At 36.6% G+C, this 13,188-nt stretch overlaps 1 protein-coding gene across 1 annotated transcript in view; it reads left to right on the forward strand.

Annotated features, from left to right (window-relative positions):
* Positions 1 to 13,188, forward strand: part of LOC107581615 (protein diaphanous homolog 3-like) — a 344,565-nt gene that overhangs the window by 260,974 nt on the left and 70,403 nt on the right. The gene's annotated exons all lie outside the window — the stretch shown is intronic.

Genomic DNA, 13,188 nt, shown 5'->3' on the forward strand with positions numbered 1-13,188 from the left:
ATATAAAATATAATTTTTTATTTTATGTTTTGTTTTTTTTATAAAAAAAGTACAAGTAATTCTGGAGACTTTTAATGTGAACATTTTAAAGTGACACTAACAGATTGACATCTAAGATCAGCCAATATATGTATTGACTGTTGGCTTTAAAATGTCAATAATACCCTCAAAATTAAACCAGCAAATCTCACGATCAGAAAAGTAAGGCCTGTACCTCGAAAGGTCAGTAGGTCAAAGCTGGAATTGTTTTAACTGTAAACAGCACTTGAGTGCTGTAGATTGACGCTTTGCTCCATAGAATTCAGTCCGTTGAGGAACGTTGACGTGAGTCATGTGAAAGTGCTATGAGGGTAAGCTAAGAACTGGAGTATGAATATTAGGAGTTGCATTTTACATGTTTGTGTGATGGTGGGAGATAACTGATTTTTTGTATGTTTAAAAGCATAATCCTCAGTAGAGTTATTTGAATAAGTTATTGAATAAGTCAAGGTTTTTTAAAGGACTGCCACTGAAGCTCATGTGATTCTCCTTGGTTTTGTTTAATTCAGTTTCTCTCTTTTTTTCTTGTTTGACTCTCTTGAAGGACTGCTGTCCTTTACTTTCATTTAAAACAAATCTCAGTGTTTAAGTCTCTAGAGCAGGTCTCTAATAAACCTTTTTAGGTTAATTTAGATTTCATTAGATGTCTCATGACAGTCATTCAGAACCAAAGTGCTTCTGTTTCAGCTCTTCTATAAGGGTTTACTGACGCCATGTCACTGCTGTCTTTGCTCAACAGGGGGCACTACACACTGTCCAGGCAGTCAGTGTCTGACTTATTTATACATTTTGGATGAATGTCATTCAAGTCAGAGACAGAGTTTCAGCCCTCTGCTTAAGTCACTTGCCTCTCTGATTATATCCTTTATTTTTGTCTTATTCTCTCTATTGAACAGTCTTTCCATTGTAATGTTATTAATCTCTGAGCATGAGTCTATCTGAACTGAAGAAGGTTTCTTCTCTGCTTGGATTCATTCAGTTACCCAGTGCATCAAAAGTTTGCATTGTATTTCTTTATTTTGCTTTGTTTGAGATCCCTCTCTTTAATTGTAAACTTAGCTTTAAAGTTTTAATAAAAAATCTGGTTCGTTCTAGAGTGGAAATCATAACTTTTGCAGAGATGAGTTCTTGTTTATGTGCATATTACTCATTCCGGCTTTCTTGCTGTCCGTCAGATCTTTTTTGTTTTTTTATTTTTCCCAATAGCAGATTACACTTCAGCGTTAGGAAAGACCATACCAACCCAATTATTTCAGCATTACTACGAGGCCAATTATAGACCTAAAAAAATCCTTTTAAACATAATAAAAAAACTAAATAATTAGGCAGCACAACTGTTTAATTTAATAACAATATAGCAAGTTTAATACTACTACTAATAATAAATTTTTCCCAATAGCAGATTACACTTCAGCGTTAGGAAAGACCATACCAACCCAATTATTTCAGCATTACTACGAGGCCAATTATAGACCTAAAAAAATCCTTTTAAACATAATAAAAAACTAAATAATTAGGCAGCACAACTGTTTAATTTAATAACAATATAGCAAGTTTAATACTACTACTAATAATAATGTTGCTCAGCATAACAATGATTTCTGAAGACTGCAGACTGGAGTAATGATACTGAAAATTCAGCTTTATCACAGGAATACATTACATTTTAAAATATATTCAAATAGAAAACTTTTTTTAAAATTGCAATAGTTCAAAACATTACTGTTTTTACTGTTTGTTTTAATTGTTTTTATTTAATTTATTAATTGATTGATTGATAAAAACAAAGGTGATTATAAAATGATTTTGGTAATTATGAAAGACTTTTCAAAAATACTAAAAAAAAAATCTTATCCCAAATCTAACCCCAATCCCAAACTTTGTTGCTGTATTTTAAAATATTATTTGCCATTTTTCTTCTTTTTAGTTGAAAATCTTGCATATTTGTAAGTTTCTGTACATTTTGAATAAGTTTTGGACAATGGCTATTTTGTGGTAATAATGGGAAATTAAAAATCACAATTTGCATTTCAAGACTTTGGTTATTGTCAAAAAAACTGAAAATATATTAAGATATTGAGGGTTTTTTTTAAGCTATATTTCCCAGCCTCATTTCTAAAGTGTCATGTGGGTACTTCCTCCCCTATTTGTGGCCACTCTCTCTATCTCTTTTCTCATCCTTTCATCATCAATCAAACACCAGCAGTGTCCTCCTACAAGGACTGACTCCTTCACGCCAGAGTATGCAGGCTCTTATAGTTTCAGACCAATCTTTCTCTCTATCTCTGTCTCTTTCTCTCTCTCCGTCTTTCCGCTTGCGCTCCAGGATGAGTGGCTGAGCCACAGGTGGAGGAGTGTGTGCTGATTCAGACAGAAAAAGAGAGAGATACATGAGGTGGAGAGCGTGTAAATGAGTGAGTTAGTGTATGTGTGTTGAGCAGGCTCTGGCAGCCTCCCAGCTGGTCTGAGTGTGTATAAACGTGGCTCTTTCAGGAGGCCTCAGGTGTCTCTTCAGCTAATACTGCATCCTGTCCAGTCAACCAGTGTGATTGCTCTCTCTTGTCCACAGATGCCGAGCCTCAGAGCAGCCACTCTTGCCCTGCAGCTCCCCAGCGCATGCTAATCGGTGTTATCATTAAAATTAGCACGGGATAGACCGGAGCCAAAGAAGTACAGACTTTTTTACTTGAAGCAGGGAAGCTCCTCTTTCTGCAATAGTCAGTGTTTTTGATCAGGCAGCCAATCAGACGGCTAACTGCTACCTGCCACATGTAATTGCATAAGTGTGCCGTTTTCCTTGCAGTGTTTTGTTATTGCGGCCCTGTTGTCGTAAACGCCATCACACTTACTCCGAGACTCTGAGTCTGGCCTTTCTCGTCAGTGCAACGTGTGCAGAAAACATAAAATGCACACACCTAGCAGTCCTGTCATTTTTCCCATCTCACTCATTTTATAGCATACGTTATTCCGATCTCATTTGCCCTTCAGTCTAGTTAGCGTGTGTGTATTCATGAACTCACTGTTTAGTGCCTGAGTGGTTGAGTTTATATTGGCTCTCTTAGCAGCATGAAAAACACAGCTGTTATTAGGTTCTAGACTAAATTACACAAAGTGAGTAACATGACAATACTGGAGTCTGCCACTGAACACCTTATAATCACTGAAGTTGTTACTGATTGCATGTTTAGACAGTTTCACAAAACTGTGTTTTGCAGCTCAGTGCAAACTCCCATTATAAACAAAACTCTTTACACTGTACAGTACATGGGTGTTTTTTTTTTTCACTTTTAAAGTGATAGTTCATCCAAAAATGAAAATTCTGTCATTAATTACTCACCCTCATGTCGTTCCAGCTCCGCAAGACCTTCGTTCATTTTTGGAACACAAATTAAGATATTTTTTATGAAATCCGAGAGCTTTCTGACCCTGATAGACCGCAACACAACTGATATGTTCAAGGCCCAAAAATGTAGCAAGGACATCGTTAAAATTGTCCATTATGCTCACCAAAGCTGCACTTATTTGTTAAAAGATACAGTAAAAACAGTAATTTTGTTAAATATTATTATAATTTGAAATAATGTTTTTCAATCTTAATAACTACTATTAATTTTGTATTTAACCATTTATAAGTGATATATAATTGTCCATCACAAAACTGTGTTTTGCAGCTCAGTGCAAACTCCCATTATAAACAAAACTCTTTACACTGTACAGTACATGGGTGTTTTTTTTTTCACTTTTAAAGTGATAGTTCATCCAAAAATGAAAATTCTGTCATTAATTACTCATCCTCATGTCGTTCCAACTCCGCAAGACCTTCGTTCATTTTTGGAACACAAATTAAGATATTTTTTATGAAATCCGAGAGCTTTCTGACCCTGATAGACCGCAACACAACTGATATGTTCAAGGCCCAAAAATGTAGCAAGGACATCGTTAAAATTGTCCATTATGCTCACCAAAGCTGCACTTATTTGTTAAAAGATACAGTAAAAACAGTAATTTTGTTAAATATTATTATAATTTGAAATAATGTTTTTCAATCTTAATAACTACTATTAATTTTGTATTTAACCATTTATAAGTGATATATAATTGTCCATGAAGGCTGGAAGTGAAAAACTCCTTATATGCAGGTGTGCAGAAATATTAGGCAGGTTTTCTTTTACAGATAAAATGAGCCAAAAAATAGACCGCAACACAACTGATATATTCAAGGCCCAAAAATGTAGCAAGGACATCGTTAAAATTGTCCATTATGCTCACCAAAGCTGCACTTATTTGTTAAAAGATACAGTAAAAACAGTAATTTTGTTAAATATTATTATAATTTGAAATAATGTTTTTCAATCTTAATAACTATTAATTTTGTATTTAACCATTTATAAGTGATATATAATTGTCCATGAAGGCTGGAAGTGAAAAACTCCTTATATGCAGGTGTGCAGAAATATTAGGCAGGTTTTCTTTTACAGATAAAATGAGCCAAAAAAAAAGAAAGAAAGACCAACACCACATCCTCTTGTACCACTGTTTGAATTTATCTTCCAGATTCTGGCAGCAAGTTTTAGGAGCACATTTTTAGTCAGTCTCTGCAAGACAGACTTTTAAGGATAGGAGATGGACTAAAAATGATCTCCCAAAACGTACTGCCAGATTCTGGAAGAAAAATTCTTCAAACAGTGGTACAAGAGGATGTGGTGCTTGTGCTTCAAGAGTCACTTTCAACTTATCTGTCCATAAAGCCTATTAAAAAAAATTCTCTCACCCTGCTGACACACTGAGCATTTTGCTGTTCAATGGTCATGTCTTAACTTTGCAGTTTCTGTATTGCATTAGTTTTGATTATTTCTCATGGGGATTTTATCATTTTTTACTTTTTAGTCTAAAGCCTTGTACACACCGGGGCGATTATCACGCGCGCTTATCGCCAATGTTTTTCAACGCGTCTTTTGTGTTCATATCCAAGCGATTTTTGCAGACGGTGAGCCGAGTGAACGTGCAAATTCACTCCCTGACATTAGATGGCGCTTAATGAAAAACAGAAATACCCCAGTACACATCGAATCCTATTTGATCTGCAATTCCTCTCCATAACAACTCCCTCTTATCGAGATTTTTGTAGTCACTGTCGCGTTTGTCATAAAGCCCTTTTTGTTCAGACACCAATGAGACCAGCAGCTCTAAATTCATCTTGCCTCTACTTCTTGGTCTACTTACTTCCTCTTTGTCGTTAGGTATCAATGTGTGCTCGGCAAGACCGTTTTGTGCTTGAGCGCCACCAAGTCGTATTTTACTGTAACTTCAGCAGCTCCAGGCACGTGAACAAAAGCGCCAATCTCAATGGTCGGCCAGTTTTTAACGCGGCGCGTCAAACCAAAAAAAGGAACCCGAGGCGTTTTTTTTTTTTAAATGACGCTTTTACACCTTGCGTTTTGCACGTCGTTGTGCACACTCACATTGGCGCTCTTTGTTTAGTCACAGGCGTTAAACGTCGGCGATAATCGCGCGCGATATTCATCCCGGTGTGAACAAGCCTTAAGGTTAATCTCTTTTTTTGGCTCATTTTATCTGTAAAAGAAAACCTGGCTAATAATTCTGCACACCTGAATATAAGGAGTTTTTCACTTCCAGCCTTCATGGACAATTATATATCACTTATAAATGGTTAATATTAATATTGATGTGGTTTGGAATTGGTAAAATGTGCTTGGAAAAAAATATGATCAGAATATCGACGCACGCACTGTATATACATGTGTATATATGTATATATATATATATATAGAGAGAGAGAGAGAGAGCAGTAGTGTATATCTTATTTTGTTACTTTTATAGTTATAAAAGATTAGATTTTATTGTTCTATGTAATATTAATTATGTTTGTGTGTATATAGTATAAGTGGTGTTGCAAATAGAATATTTAAGAGTTGTTCTAAAAATGTTTTAATTTAATATTGATGTGGTTTGGAATTGGTAAAATGTGCTTGGAAAAAAATATGATCAGAATATCGACGCACGCACTGTATATACATGTGTATATATGTATATATATATATATATAGAGAGAGAGAGAGAGAGCAGTAGTGTATATCTTATTTTGTTACTTTTATAGTTATAAAAGATTAGATTTTATTGTTCTATGTAATATTAATTATGTTTGTGTGTATATAGTATAAGTGGTGTTGCAAATAGAATATTTAAGAGTTGTTCTAAAAATGTTTTAATGAACACTATTTCCAATTAGTTAATTGCTGCAGTTATTTTTCTATTAATTGTGCAGCCTTAAGTGGCAAGGAAAATACTGTTTTCTAGCACTCATCCTGGCTCAGGTGCAGCAGGAGATGCAGACAGAGGGGCAACATCAAAGAGCTTCTCAGAGAATGTCGCCTTCAAAGAGAGACCATCCTCTGCTTCCCCCCCCCCCCGTCTGCTTTCTATCACAAATCTCTTTCACACCAATTAGTCTCTAATCATGTTCCTCTTTATCTCTCTTTTCTTTCCTGCGCTCAGATCTCTGATGTGACATGCGTGTGGCAGCGAGTGTGTGCATGCAGTTCTTTAACACACAGGGCTGCACTAAGCGCAGTGTGTGCACTGCTTTGGAAAAAAGAACAAGCGGCTGGTTTTTATTCAAAAATAATAACAATTCTCCCTCTCTCTCTTCATCTCTCACTCTCAGTTTTTGATGATGTCTGTCTCCCGTCTGAAGTCAGACAGCACCAATAGGCTCTTTTGTGTTTCCAGGTTACCGTTGCCACTTCTCCTGTTCGTCTCCACGGAGACTGTCAATTAAAGCACCGTGGCAATCTGAACCGGCCCGGTGAGAGAGGCGACGCTCTGTACGTGTTAGGGTTGGTGTAAGCGGGCCGCTCTTTGGTGGGTGGTAGGATGTGAAACAGAGAGAAAAAATATAATAAATTGGTTTGGCACTGTTAGCAGGAGAGGAAGCTGTGCACTAGTTTCCTCTGAAATGTTTTGGAGCACACTGAGAGAGTGATGATTCAAGACCAGACCGGAGGAGTAGAGGGAACTACTACATGAACATGTTTTCAGAGAGAGGGGAGGGTCTCTGTGCTTGTTGAAAGCAACAGACCAGGCATCTAACAGAATTAGGCCACATATCCATAGCCACGGAGCAAATACAGTCGCCTGTGTGCTTCCTAATTCCACCAAGTGCTGTAAAAGCCCAGCGTTCCGGCTACTCTGTCCCAGATATCAGCTTTCCTCCAGGAGGAAGCCACAGGGGGGCTCCAAGCTCCCTGGAGCTCAGAAACGAGCTGATGAAACCGACTCTGAACCCTACAGCCTATGGAAAAGGAGTATGTACTTAAACAGACCGATGCGATGAATGCTTAATAAAAGATTTAAAAAGAAATCAAGCCTCACAAGGGACTAGAATTGAACAGGCCTTCGAAGAATTTCACTCGGCTACAAGTAATTTGTCTCCACACACCGAATGAAAAAAACACTGCTCGACCGTTACAGCCTTTATTATAAAGCTATATGAGCAAGATTTTGGACCAGTGAGATTTCTCAGTGAGCGGAGCTACCTAACGCAATGCTAAAGCTGACACAAACTCAGATTTACATTAAAGGGCATCTATTATGCCCCTTTTTACAAGATGTAATATAAATCTCAGTTGTCCCCAGAATGTGTCTATGAAGTTTCAGTTCAAAATGCACCACAGGTAATTTTTGTTATATCATTTTAAAAATGCCTATTTTGAGTGGAAGCAGAAACGCGCTGTTTTCCTGCATGTCTCTTTAAATTCAAATGAGCTGCTGATCCCTGTCCCCTTTTCCAGAATAGGGCTGTGCCTTTACAGCTCGTTCCTCAGATACTCTGTCAAAAATCATCTGTTTGGCTCTGTTTGGTACACCGTTTTCGATTTCAAAAGCACAATGGCGTGGATGTGGGTGGAAACATGTAGATTAAGGGGCGGTAATATTATAAGATCCGCTTTCTGTGTCACAGGGGAGTGAAATCTGATCAGCTCATTTTTTCACAAGCTTGCAGAGAAAGGCTTACCAAAATTTACTGGGTTATTCTTTTTCACGTTTTCTGGATTGGTAGATGCACCGGGGACCCGCTAAATCACACCATATCCTTCCCTCTCACACCTCCTCTCTTTTCTTAACTCAGCTCTTTATTAAAGCCACCCTCCATCCCTCTCTCCTCCATCAGAGACCCAGCAGGCTACCTCCTATCACTTATCACTCTTTTGGGTTCACTCTCCCTTTCTCCATTTCCCTTAAATCACACCCTCTCTGTCCGTCTAGCCATCCTTCCTGCATCCTGACTACCTAGTCTCATCTTCTGAAAAAAGAAGAAAAGCAGCCAAATGCAAAACTGTGTGCATGCTAATATCATTCATCCCAGTCCATATTTACTCTCATTTCCTTTGACTCGCATTATCTCTCCTCTCTCTGTTTTACTCGGAAAGAAGTAAATATTCTAAGCATGACCCTTACTTGTAAATTGTGTTGGTTCAAGGCTGCATGTAATTAGTCAGGTCTGATTGAACAGTAGGTGTGCATGTGGGTGTAGCGAAGAGCCTTTTACACACACACGCACACACACAAATGCAGTCGGACATTCATATGCTTTTCCATGATTACATCTCTTTCCTCAAGCCCCCACTCAATAGCATGTTAGTAGTCATTATTTCTCTCCTCTCAGCCTTAAGTATTCCTCTCTTGCTTTCTTCCTGTTCTCTTATTGACTGACTTTTCTGTAGTTCCGAGTTACCTGCTGGTGCACCTTTGTCTTTTCACACCTGTCCGTTAGTGCCTGTCTGTCTGTCCATCTGAGAGCTCTGGTTTCCAAAGCATTGCCGTGACAGCTGCAGCAGTCCAGGGTCCTGAGGGTGAAGAGTATGGTGTTGGAACACTGAGATAAGTGATTGACATTCACGCCTCATTTTCTCGTGGTCAGGTTCAGTGCCAGCCACTCGCTCTTGGCCTGGCGCTTGGCAGTAAAAAAAATAATAATAATAATTTGCTCACCACTCATTCACACACTGCCCGCTATCAGCGGAGACATGGAGGATGGCCTAGTTTTTGTTTTTGAATGTACTGTATATGTTGCCTTGTTTTCATGAACATGTGATTTTGACTCTTTGCTCCCTCCAAAAACAAATTATGATGCCAGTCATGCAGCTTGCTGAGGTGTGCAAGTACTATTCTAAGTGATTGGTGATTATCTGTTTTTGGCTGATATTACAGATTTTTCAATTATCTGTAATGTTTGTATTAGGGCTGGGTTTTTACACAAATTTCACGATTCGATTAAATTCTCATTCACAAGCTTGTGATTCGATTCGATTCTCGATTCCATTAGCTTCAATATCGATTATTTTGGATATATATATCAGGTCAAATGCCAAATTTTCTCAAGGAAGAAAATTCTCTTCACTAATGCTGTAAAACATACAAGAGAGTCAGTTGGTACTACATTACTATTATATTGAAGGTTAAAACTGACTGATTTTTTAAGGCTATAAAACTGTTTAAATTACACTTAATTAAGTTTTTATAATGAAAATTACAATTACATAATGTTTCTACTTCAATTAGTTTTTTTATGTAAACATTTAAATGGTGGCTGTCATAAAAAAATATATAAATTAAACATTGAAGAACAGTAAAATTATAATGAATATATTTGTAGCGTCTGCGTAGAATCATGCATGATCTTTGGGGTGTTTATGGCTTAAGAGACCCTTTTAGCCTTTTGACATTTGCCTATAAATTACAGGTCAAATACCAAATTTTCTCAAGGAAGAAAATTCTCTTCACTAATGCTGTAAAACATACAAGAGAGTCAGTTGGTACTACATTACTATTATATTGAAGGTTAAAACTGACTGATTTTTTAAGGCTATAAAACTGTTTAAATTACACTTAATTAAGTTTTTATAATGAAAATTACAATTACATAATGTTTCTACTTCAATTAGTTTTTTTATGTAAACATTTAAATGGTGGCTGTCATAAAAAAATATATAAATTAAACATTGAAGAACAGTAAAATTATAATGAATATATTTGTAGCGTCTGCGTAGAATCATGCATGATCTTTGGGGTGTTTATGGCTTAAGAGACCCTTTTAGCCTTTTGACATTTGCCTATAAATTACAGTTCTGGTCAGAGACTTTACTTTTAATGGGGGTTTAAATTGCCAGATGGTTCCTCACGTATTGGCCAGTTCACACAGAATAGGAATTCTCAAAAGCGATTACCCCGAAATAATCTGGGCTCAGAAACTCTTCTTCGTTTGAGACAACACCTTTCCAAGACTCTCAAGATCTTCCTCTTGAGTTTTATTTTCCGGCAGTTTTTATCTTCAAGTAACGTTAGTCGCATATGGTGCATATATTTAGTAAAATGTCCCTCTCTACAGTTTATTTTTCTAGCTGACTAACAAGTTTATGATCTCCGAAAATGTTTTTCTGCTATCATTTAATACTCAAGGTTAATCTTTAAAAAAAATAGTTTAATAGTAAATTTTATATATGTATAAATTAGTAATTTTAACTGAACTTAGGACTGGTGGTGGTGCTTAAGATATTAAGCCGTTATTGACGTCTTTGTGCGGCTGAAACACAGATTGAGCGATTACATGAGAGGATATAGATTGTAAAGTTGTACTCTTTCTTTTAATTTCCCTTCTAATGTTAGTCATGTTTATTTTGTGCTGAAATTGGTATTAATGTGGATGAGATGATCAGTTCATGTGCACATGCGCTAATCTTAGACTTTGTTTCATGTTATAAGTACCAAAGCGCAATGCGTATTGCGATATATTGGATGGGAGGTGCCCTTCAATGTTACGTCCATTAACTGAAAACAAGCTAGACTAATCAATTATTGGGATTTAAGAATCAATATAATTTCGTATTTTTTAAAAAAATTTAAATTTGACATTTAGATTACTTTTGCTATCATTTAATACTCAAGGTTAATCTTTAAAATTAAAAGATTTAAAAGATTTAATAGTAAATTTTATATATGTATAAATTAGTCATTTTAACTGAACTTAGGACTGGTGGTGGTGCTTAAGATATTGTTGGTCATTCAGTGTTTCTGTAAAAAAGGGGGGGGGGGGTGGACTAGCAATAATATAATAATAATAATATTATGAATTCTACTACTAAGAACAATATAAAACTAATTAAGGATTAATGAGCTGCTGGATTCATGAATATAAATCAGGTTGTGTACGCTCGCTTGAACTGATTTGCTGAAATCAAAACAGGGACGATAATAGGTGAGCACCAGCCAATGAGAACACGGAAGTTCTTAAAACCTGAAGAATTCCAAAGGAACACGTTATTTTGACAGGAAAATACAACAAAGAATATAATTTACATGTAATGTGTCAATTCTGCATGGTAGACTCTCTTTGCGTGTGTGAGACAAAGCGACGGCGGTCGTGTGCCTTCACTCTAGAGTTTGCGGTAAATCAGATACAAGTGCGCTGTACATCCATTGAGATGCCCCTTGTCTAAATACCCACACTTGCGATCTTGGCCACTGGAGAGCACGTGCGCTCGACAGGAAGTAAGTGTGCAAGACTGTCCCAGGTCTTAAAAAGGTCACGGAAACCCTTCCAATGTAAGTTAAATATTAATATAATAGACTAATTAGATATTATATGTTTTTTTAGAAGAACAAAGTGTTGCACATTTTATTGGTGCAAAGATGAGTAGTGGTGCCATTTATTTTGTACAACATTTGCAACTGCTTTTTATCACTTAATTAGAAGCACCAAAAATTAAGTTATAGGGGATACTGAACAGACATTTAGAAGTTGATTTTAAAATGCAAAGTATTTAAAATAAAATAAAGCTATGTAAACACTTGCATTTTTTACAACACTATAAGTGTGTCCCTTCAAGTAATGAAAAGTTTGACACACACTTGTGGTTAGTGGTTGAACGGATCATAGTTGATCCGTGATCCGTACAGACCATGCCTCACGGTTAGGCACGTATGTGATCCGTGGATTCATTGCAAAATTGAACCATAATAGAGTGAAAGTTTATCAATTGTACGTGTTTACACATGCAAGCGATTGTAAACCATTCCAGCGAAATGGAACTTGATTCATTAATCATTGTGTAGAGTATTTATAAATTACTTTTGTTTTTGAATTTACTTTACTTGACAAAATAGTGTATAATTTTACTATCAGCCATTTATTTCAGATAATGTTGTGTTGTCATCAGCCAATATATAAAGTCAACATCTTGGTCAATTTTAGTATCTAATAGACTTGCTTTGAAAAAAAGGGACCAAAGAGATTCAATAATGGGCTGTTTTAACTTATGCCAGTAAGCAACCACCTAGTAACACCCTAACAACCACCCACTTGGAGCCAATTTTGCACAAGCACACAGAGTAACAAATCTAAGCACTGAAACTCAAGTTATTTAAAATAATTTTACCATGGCACTAGACAATATTATTACAGATAAAAACTGAAATATGCTATTTATATAAATATTCAGTACCTGGGTTGTAGAAGCTCTTCGGTTACACAGATGAAATACAATTGCTCTAATGAGGACAAGATTGCTTTATAATTGGTCTCTACCTGTGAATCATTAAAATCGCTTGCGCAAATTCTTGATCAAAAACTCCCACAGTTATGGGAGCATTATTCAGTCTTTGAATTAAATTATACAGGTGAAAATAATGACTAAAGAGCATATGTAAAACAAATGCATAAATTGTCAAAAGAATACATAACAATTGAAAATAATGCCAGTGGTTGGTTGTCCCAGTGGGCATTGTTGATTCAAGAGGTGGAAGCTACATCAAACCAGGCAAGCACTGTCTAGACACGGTTCTTCCACAAAATGTTCTGCACAAGCAAGCAGGAGACTTGTGATGGAAGCTACAGAGAGGCAAACAAACACTTTGAAGGGGCTGCAGAGTTCTGGAGCTGAAGGTGCACCCGACAACATATCAAGAGCCCTGGACAACACTGGCCCATACAGGAGTGTGACACAAAAGAGGACAGTGTTCAAAAAGAACCATGTCGCAGCACTTCTGGAGTTTGCCAAAAGGCTTGACACACGGCACTGTTGCTCATAGGGGGAATGTGGAAAAGATTTCATAGTCAGATGAGACTAACAG

The sequence above is a fragment of the Sinocyclocheilus grahami genome, unplaced genomic scaffold, assembly GCF_001515645.1.
Source record: "Sinocyclocheilus grahami isolate Dianchi unplaced genomic scaffold, SAMN03320097.WGS_v1.1 scaffold3.1, whole genome shotgun sequence".
In the NCBI taxonomy this organism is placed as follows: Eukaryota; Metazoa; Chordata; class Actinopteri; order Cypriniformes; family Cyprinidae; genus Sinocyclocheilus; species Sinocyclocheilus grahami.